General features: G+C 39.8%; 1 protein-coding gene across 1 annotated transcript in view; it reads left to right on the forward strand.

The window, feature by feature from the left end:
* The window catches only part of LOC123974786 (SLIT and NTRK-like protein 5), a 20,741-nt gene that overhangs the window by 1,216 nt on the left and 11,456 nt on the right, over window positions 1-8,069 (forward strand). The gene's annotated exons all lie outside the window — the stretch shown is intronic.

An 8,069-nucleotide genomic window follows, 5' to 3' on the forward strand; every position in this document is an offset into this window, starting at 1 on the left:
TTTAATGAACGAGTCTGTCAAAAGAGTCCAACTTGCCATCACTACTGGGTAGGCCCAGGAGCATAGGTATAGACAGCGCAGACAGTCCAACTGCACTGGAGCCCCGTGACGGTAGCGCCCCACCAAGTAAGTAGCTAGAGTTTATCAGTTATATGGTGAAACCAATACACACACCTGGCTGTTTCTGTCATGAAGAACAAGTAGTATATGTACACTCATATGTGCATTTCCCCTTTTTCCATGGTGTCTGACACTACAGACTTTTGTGGGTAAAACTAGTAAGCAGTGGGCTGTAAGGTATACAGTGAAATATAAAAAATAGATTCCACAGAATGAATTTAGTCTTATTTTCTTTGCTAGTCTTGTCACATAGCCCACATATGCACTGATGATTGCTTTGTAATATGTAAATGATTGCCCAATCTTAAGTTTCTATTTGATCATGTGACAAGACTCCAGAAACCGGGTGAAATGCAAAATCTGCCAAGTAGACTAGCAGAGCACACATGCGAGCTAGCTGTCAAGCTATTCAAACATAAAAGTAGTTTCAAGAAGAGAAATTGATTTAAGGAGCTTTAAATTAAATATTTACAGCATCTTATCTTATCAGTTGTTAAACCGTGTTAAACGAGGAAACAAGGCACACAAATTTTCCAATATAGGGTTCCCTTCTAGACACAAACGCTGTGTGTTCATGTAGCCCAAGCCTATCATAACAGCCTGCACTGGGGCCCGTTGTTACTGCCTTACACCGCTGGGTAGGCCTATGTAAATAAAGTGCTTGCTAACACGTTCGCCATAAAAACTAAGATCACCCTGTATGTTAATGTTGTGTTTGCAGCTTGTTGCGCTGCCACCAAGTGACCAAAAATATGTGCAGGTTTAAGCTGACAAAGACTTGCGTTACTTCGGTATCAGCAGTCATGTCTGAACTTTACTAGCAGCAATGGCTCATGGAAACCCATTTAGCTAAAACATGATTTCTGGCTAGTATCAGACCCATTGCCCGGTGCCAGCTTGTATTGTGCTGTATTATGTGCATGAAGTAAATTATTACTCAGAAATGGACACACACATTCAGTTCAAGGTATTAGACTCCCCTCCTACAGATAGTTGTCAAGGACAGTAGCCAAGGCTAGACAGCTATTCTTCTGATCATGCACAGCAGTATCTAAGCTATACAATAGCCTGTATTGTTACAAGACACCAGTCAGATACAAGCACTGCATGTCTGCATATAATAATAAAGAACTTTATTAATAAGGCACTTTTCTTTGCACATCTAACAACAGTGCTTTAGGCCTACAATATGGCATATATATATATATATATATATATATATATGGCAAAAAACATGGTAGTAAAATAAGTAAATTAAATGAATTGAACTTAGAAATATGCATAGTAAAAGGGGCTGGTAAAGGTATGTGTCATTGCAGCAAGCAGGTGTAACAGTGAGGAAAAATACTGAAACCTTTAACCCCTTCTAAAACACACTGTCTCCATTTTTCTTTGAACAATCCTTGACCAAGCATCAATGGATGTAATTGGCCACAGCATATGCACATGCATGCTCAAAATACTGGTGCATGAGTCCATAAACACTTAGGCACAGAGTCGCTCTGCTTATCCGTTCATTGTTTACATAGGCTCTGTGAAGACTGCGTGAGCTGCAAAACCAGCGAGTTCCTAGCTTGTGAAGTCATATGGACATTGAGATTACAGGCCCCCATAGGCTCACGAATAGCTAATATCACACACAGTTTGAGTTGGGGATTTGACATCCTCACTCTTTCATGCTTTTATGAGTTTGATAAAGCCGGACAATAAAAGAATAGAGGGAATGCTGCTTAATAAGGAAAGCAAAGAGAGGCAGCATGTAAAAAAATGCCATAAATGTATTCACCATATTGGCCAAAGCAGTCCAATGCATCAAATGCAATGGTCTTAGATAAACATGTAACAATCATTTTTACTTTAGCTCAAAGACCATGGGGCTGAGATGGAGGTTTTAATTTACTCACATTGCCTGCCCTTCGCCTTCTCTCCCCTCCCCTCTCGCACAGCCCAAAGCCATTATGGTTAGATGGAAATGTGCTTATTACACAATCCACCCCAACCCCTGTCACCCCCACCCTGCAACAAGACATATTTGTCCATCATAAAATGCCGCATTAATAACCCATCACACGTAGCTTCCCCAATGCTGTATATTTATCTTAGCCTTTGCCTAGCGTGCAAGCAAAACAAACAGGCCACTGTGGTCAATCAGGCGGCGCAAGAGAATGGAGAATGCGGCCTCGGGTATGTTCGATATGCGATGAGCGGTTTGTTTTGAGTTGCAAGATTGGAGCGGTGAAGTGAAGCGCTGAAATAAAAAACTGCCGGAGTGACTTGACGGATCCCTTACTGGAAAGGTTAGCAGGCTTTTTAGGGGGAGGGGGTCAAACAGACATTATTTATAAATGTGAAGGTTCATTCATTTTCAGCTTCTTAAAGTGTACTGATTTGATTCTGCGGGATATTCAAGAAAATGATACAATACATACACTGTAAGGAAAATAGAAGAATAGGGAATTTTACCGTGACAGCTCTGTGTGGCTAATGGTATTAGCATCAGGCTTGGAGCTACAGAAAGAGAGGTTTGGCTGGATGAGGCCAAGGCGTGGGCATTTATATTTTTAGGCATGGTTCCTGCCTCCATGTGGGCATCAAATTGAAAGAATTATCAATTACATTCATCTAATAAATTGGTGAAATTAAAATACTCAGAATTTGTACTTTTTAAGCAAGCAATGACATCTCCCTTGTTTTGTAAGCTTGTAAAGTGGGTGGAAATAACTGTGGTATATTGGTCTCTGTAGATGACCAGTATACCACAGTTATTTCTTGGGCCATTAATTGTAAAACACTTGAAAATTGATGATAAAATACATAATGTTTTGTCTTGATTTGAATAATCTAACTGACCCAGTATACATGGCAACACAATAATCTCAGATAGAACACAAAGCAAGATCAGAAAGCAGATAGCACACAGGCCTATGTGATGTGTGCGAATAAACTCTAAAAATATGCAATGTAACATTATGTTGGTTGCCAAGAAAGAGCAGGAAATGGCATTAAGTACTTTCCTCTGGAGATCTGGGCATATACGCATCTCCTACTTAGCTTTTCATAAACAAAGGACACTCTTCTTAAGATTGTTGCTGTATATTTAGCTTGTGTGTCCGACAGTCTGATTAGGGCACCGCTTCTCTCACCACCAGTGGTGAATAAAGCAACCATTGGTCCAGACTCACCACACTTTTTCTGGTCTGTCCAAGTGGGATTGTTTGAGGGAATGGAGAGCATTTTGCATGCTCTATCCCCCGTCACAGTTTCCCTGCTGTTCTGGGATTCAAACTGGCAACCTCCTGTTCACAAACCTCTCCCTTCATGGCTCCAACATACCATTGCCTCATATTTTCGTTTGGTGGGTGATAGTCCACCAACGCTGTGGTACGAGGAGGTTGGAATACTAACGTATCATTACTGGTCCATTGGGAGAGACTTGAAAAGATTAATGATCGTTTCAGTCAATATAGGGAGTTATGGCTGTTGGCGTTGTCATGGTAACAAGCTACAGTTGAGCGTAGGTGGGTAAACAGTGTGGTTAGTCTTTTGGATATGTGCAACTAGGATCCCACGGTGTGAGTGTATGTTCATGTGTTTGTGTTTGTAGTTAATTTGTATGTGCTGAGTGCATGCACTCATGAGTAGAATGACTTAAGTGTATTTGTGCTTGTGCATGTGATGTTTCTGTGCACGTGCACCAGTATGAATGTGCTAGTGGGGAATGTCTATGTGTCTATATTTGTGCAATGCCTATGTATGTGTTTGCATACAATGTAAATGTTCTGATTGTGGTGTGTGTGTATTTGCTCCCTGGTTTTCCTATCACCTCAGACACTCCAGCTCTTGTCAGATAACATTTTTCCCACAACTCCCCAAATTCCCTGGAATCTCATTTATCTTGGTGAAACTACAGCAAAGGATGTTTCTCCTGGTAATGTGTCCTGATCCAACATACTATGCACAGTAAGACTCCCACAAAGGATACAAGTAATAAAAACCCGGAAAAATGAGATGCACTTGGATGATAACATGACTTGTGAAACAGCTAAACCCCAATCTGTAAAGCTGAAGAAAATAATTACAGTATGAAAATTGTGTTACATTCTGAATTTATTTTTCACATACAAATGATTTATAACCAGTATTTCCTTTGGGAAAACGACAGCTGCAACTCTGGCATTGCTCTCCTAACCAAAACTTGCACCACATGCTGTGTGCTTTATAAAAAAAGTCTTTGGTTATAACATGACTACAGTCCATTAATTTTTTTGAGAAAAGCAAACACTCTTTCAACTTGGCTGCAAGTGTTAATGATTCACCAAAGCAAATATTGATTACTTGGTTACTGTTTATTTGCCTGGTTATTTAATCTTGATAATAGCACATACTTTCATTTGCACACAGTCAGATTTTGCTCTTGAACATTAAAGGCTCTGCTAGGGCAGGATGATATGGTCAAAAATAAAAGTAAAAATTAAGTAAAAGCTTTTTTCAGTCCTTTTTCCTCTACAAAATAAACATCTTAATAAAAAATTAAGTCCTAATTTGTGTATGATTCAAGTGAATAAAATCAAACATTTATTGAACATTTGTTGTATTGTTATTGAAAAAAAAAGTATTGCGATATTGATTATTGTTTTATTGTCCAGCCCTAGGCTCTGCACACCCACACGTGTTTTAAATTAATCTGACTTATTCTGCTCAGGTTGTCACCAGTCATAACACAGCAATAAGTTAAAGTTATCCCAATAAAGCGTAAATTATCCCGGCTTAATATGTGTAAACAGGGAATGAGGGAGATGGCAATCAAAGCACAATTTGTCCACTCCTCTACTGCCCTAAAAGGAGGTCTTATAAGGCAGTGTGGGTGGACCATCGCGGAGCAGGGCCTTAAAAAACTGGAGGGCAAATGTATGCGTTTATATTTTTGGTCTCAAATCCTCTTAGAAAGATTGGATTCACCAAATGTAAATGTTGAGCACTTATTGATACGCTGCAAGACAATGTTGATACTTAATGGAGTGACATGTGTATTTATACACACTACACCATGATCTCTCGGCAGTGGCTGAGGTTATATATTATAATAAGAATTTTAAATTTATTTGCTGTAAGATATTTAGGAAAGTAAATTTGGAAATTATATGTATTTACAGTATTTTAGATTTCCATGTGTTATCATTATGTGGTAAAGCTGCAAGCAGAAATTGTGTTGACATTTGGGATCTGAGTTAGCTGTCAAATTCACATGATCCTTTTCACAGCATCCATATTTGCCTGTTGTTGGCTGTTGTTTTTTATTTTTCCAACAGCTCATGAAGGCAGTGCTTTTTTAGCAGCCAACTCGTCCTTGAATGCACCAGAAAAGAGCTCCAGCTTGCCACTGAATCAAATAAGAAACTGACAAAAAGCTAAGGGCTGCTAAGTTTATTTACTGTGATGGATGACTTAGCAAGCACGTTTAAATCTCTGCATCCTATCCATAATGTACCAATAGAAACAAACAAATGGAAATATGTATGACATCCTAACCCTTTATCTAGGGTGGGGTATCATTTGAATGTGATCGATTCTGCTTTCAATTCCAATTATGGTAAAACAAAAGAAAAAGAAAAAAGAGGTCAAACTTTTAGATAACACAAATATCTCTATTGTTTTACTTTAGCTTTTATTGTTTTGTTAAAATAAGTAAATGCAAAGCATGTTTAACTGAAGAGTCACAAAGTAAATATATACAATGAAAACAGATGATCCACAGTTAGTACATGCAGTGGTGTTGATGCATGGCATAGTGGCAGATAGCCACATCCTGACATATGCAGGATGAAGCCTTTCTTTGCAATAATAAAGCGTTAGTGCATTAAGGAACAAATAAGTAGAACCATTACATTTTTAAATGAGTGCTAGGTTCTTCGCATTTTGGATTCCTATTTGGAACCAGCTTTTGATTCCCAACCCTATCTTTCTCCCTGTTAAACACCCACCTTTTTTAAACTCCATGCACCCAGTATGTGATGCAGATTTTCAGTTTAAAAAAAATTGTAGTCTCCAAGCCCATGCCAAGCTAACCCTGATGACATCTGAAGGGGTTATTTAAGTTGACAAAGCTCCTCCATAGCCACACAAGACATCATGCTGTTTTTACAGGCTGAGTAGTGTGTCATGTGTAAAAAGTTCCCCTTTAAAACAGATTTGACAAATATCCATTTTTGGATTTCTCTTTGTTTCTTGCTGAAAGATTGCTCCATACTCCTTTAAAATGAGCAGTAATTGGCTATGGCATCCCCGCGACCCTGTACACAGGATAAGCGGTGGATGGATGGATGGCTACGGCATGCAACACAAAATTAGGGACGGGGGCAGTGACGGACAGTCAAAAGTGGCTGGCTTTTTTCAGATAAACTGTTATGAAATATATACATTATTGATTTAAATGAATAGTACCTAATGTAAAATATAAATGCTAAATGGTCTGTACAGTGCCTTTCTAGTCTTCCTCCACTCAAAGGACTTTTACACTACATCACATTCACTCATTCTCACACACACACACACACACATACACACTGATGGCAGAGGCTAAGGTACCAACTGCTCACGAGAAACAGAAATTAAAATTAATTCAGAGCAATTTGGGGTTTAGTATCTTGCCCAAGGACACTTTGACATGCAGACTGGAGGAGCAGGGGGGGGGCCTCTGATCTTCCGATTAGTGGGCAACCTGCTCTACCTCCTGAGCCACAGCCACCCAGACGTACTCTGGGTATCTCTGTCTCTCTCATGCCTATGTGTTCATTCTCTCCTAGGTGTCTCTACATGAAAGCCAGGCCAGAGAATAGAGACTCTTCCCCTCTCACACCAGGAGAACCAGTGTTGGAGAGAAGCCAAGCATCCCCCCTCTCTCTTTCTGTGTCCTCATGTCTGTGTGCTGTCCCTCGCCCTCCCATGTGTCCTAAATCAATAGAGTACAGTACGGTACAGTACAGTAAATAGAGTACAGTCAGAAGAATATTGTGCTTGGCAGCGCCCCTAAATTTAACACCCACCTGTTGTAGGACTGCACCATACTGGCAATGCTAAATCCTCCTAAATAGAGGAAAATAATGTTCCTTTTTCCTTTGGGGAATGAAAACTGTCCTTAAAAACACTTTGGTGCCTAAAAATCCAAAGTTGAGTCCAAGTTAAATCTAAGTTGAGTCCTTCATTTGTTGTTGGAAATTTTACTAATAGGCCCTGAGTGCACATGAACAACCCTAAAAAGTGGCAAAAGGCACTGGAAAACTCAATTCTTTAGCTTGTTGATGTTTTGTAATAGTTTTGATTGGTATACTATAAAAAAAGTCACTGATGCCGTCACAGAAACAGGTCTGTCTGCACTTACAGCACTTTGCACCTCTGAGAGAAAACAGATGAAAATATGAAGAGGAGGAAGGAAAAGTAGGATTTAACCGAATCAGAAATAGTTATTAATGGATGCTTAAAGTACAGTGAGAATAAAGGAGGTTAAAAAAAAACAATACAAATTAAAAATATAGGAAGTGATTGATGAAAACCATGTCTGGCAATCTCTTTTTATCTCTCAGTATCTTGCTCCTTCGCTTTTTTCCCCTCCGCTTCCCTCCCTTTCTCTGTTCGGTGCCATCATAAACAGTGTTAATGCTAACAGAGTAGCCCCAAAGCTTGCCTGCAGGGTCTGTCACCATGGCAACTTGGCCAAACACACGGCCCTGACAAAACCGCTAATATATAGCAGAGGAGGCTTTTCAGCTGCCGGGCCATGGTGCACGCACACACACTCACGCTCGCACTCAAACACTACTCGCACGCTGTTGAGCCAGTCTGTTAAACAGACAATAGAGAGACACAGGTAGAAGGCAAGTTAGTGAGAGAGAGAGAGAGAGAGAGAGAGAGAGAGAGAGAGAGAGAGAGAGAGAGAGGGGAAACATCTCCAT

Source organism: Micropterus dolomieu, linkage group LG01 (genome assembly GCF_021292245.1).
Source record: "Micropterus dolomieu isolate WLL.071019.BEF.003 ecotype Adirondacks linkage group LG01, ASM2129224v1, whole genome shotgun sequence".
Taxonomy (NCBI): Eukaryota; Metazoa; Chordata; class Actinopteri; order Centrarchiformes; family Centrarchidae; genus Micropterus; species Micropterus dolomieu.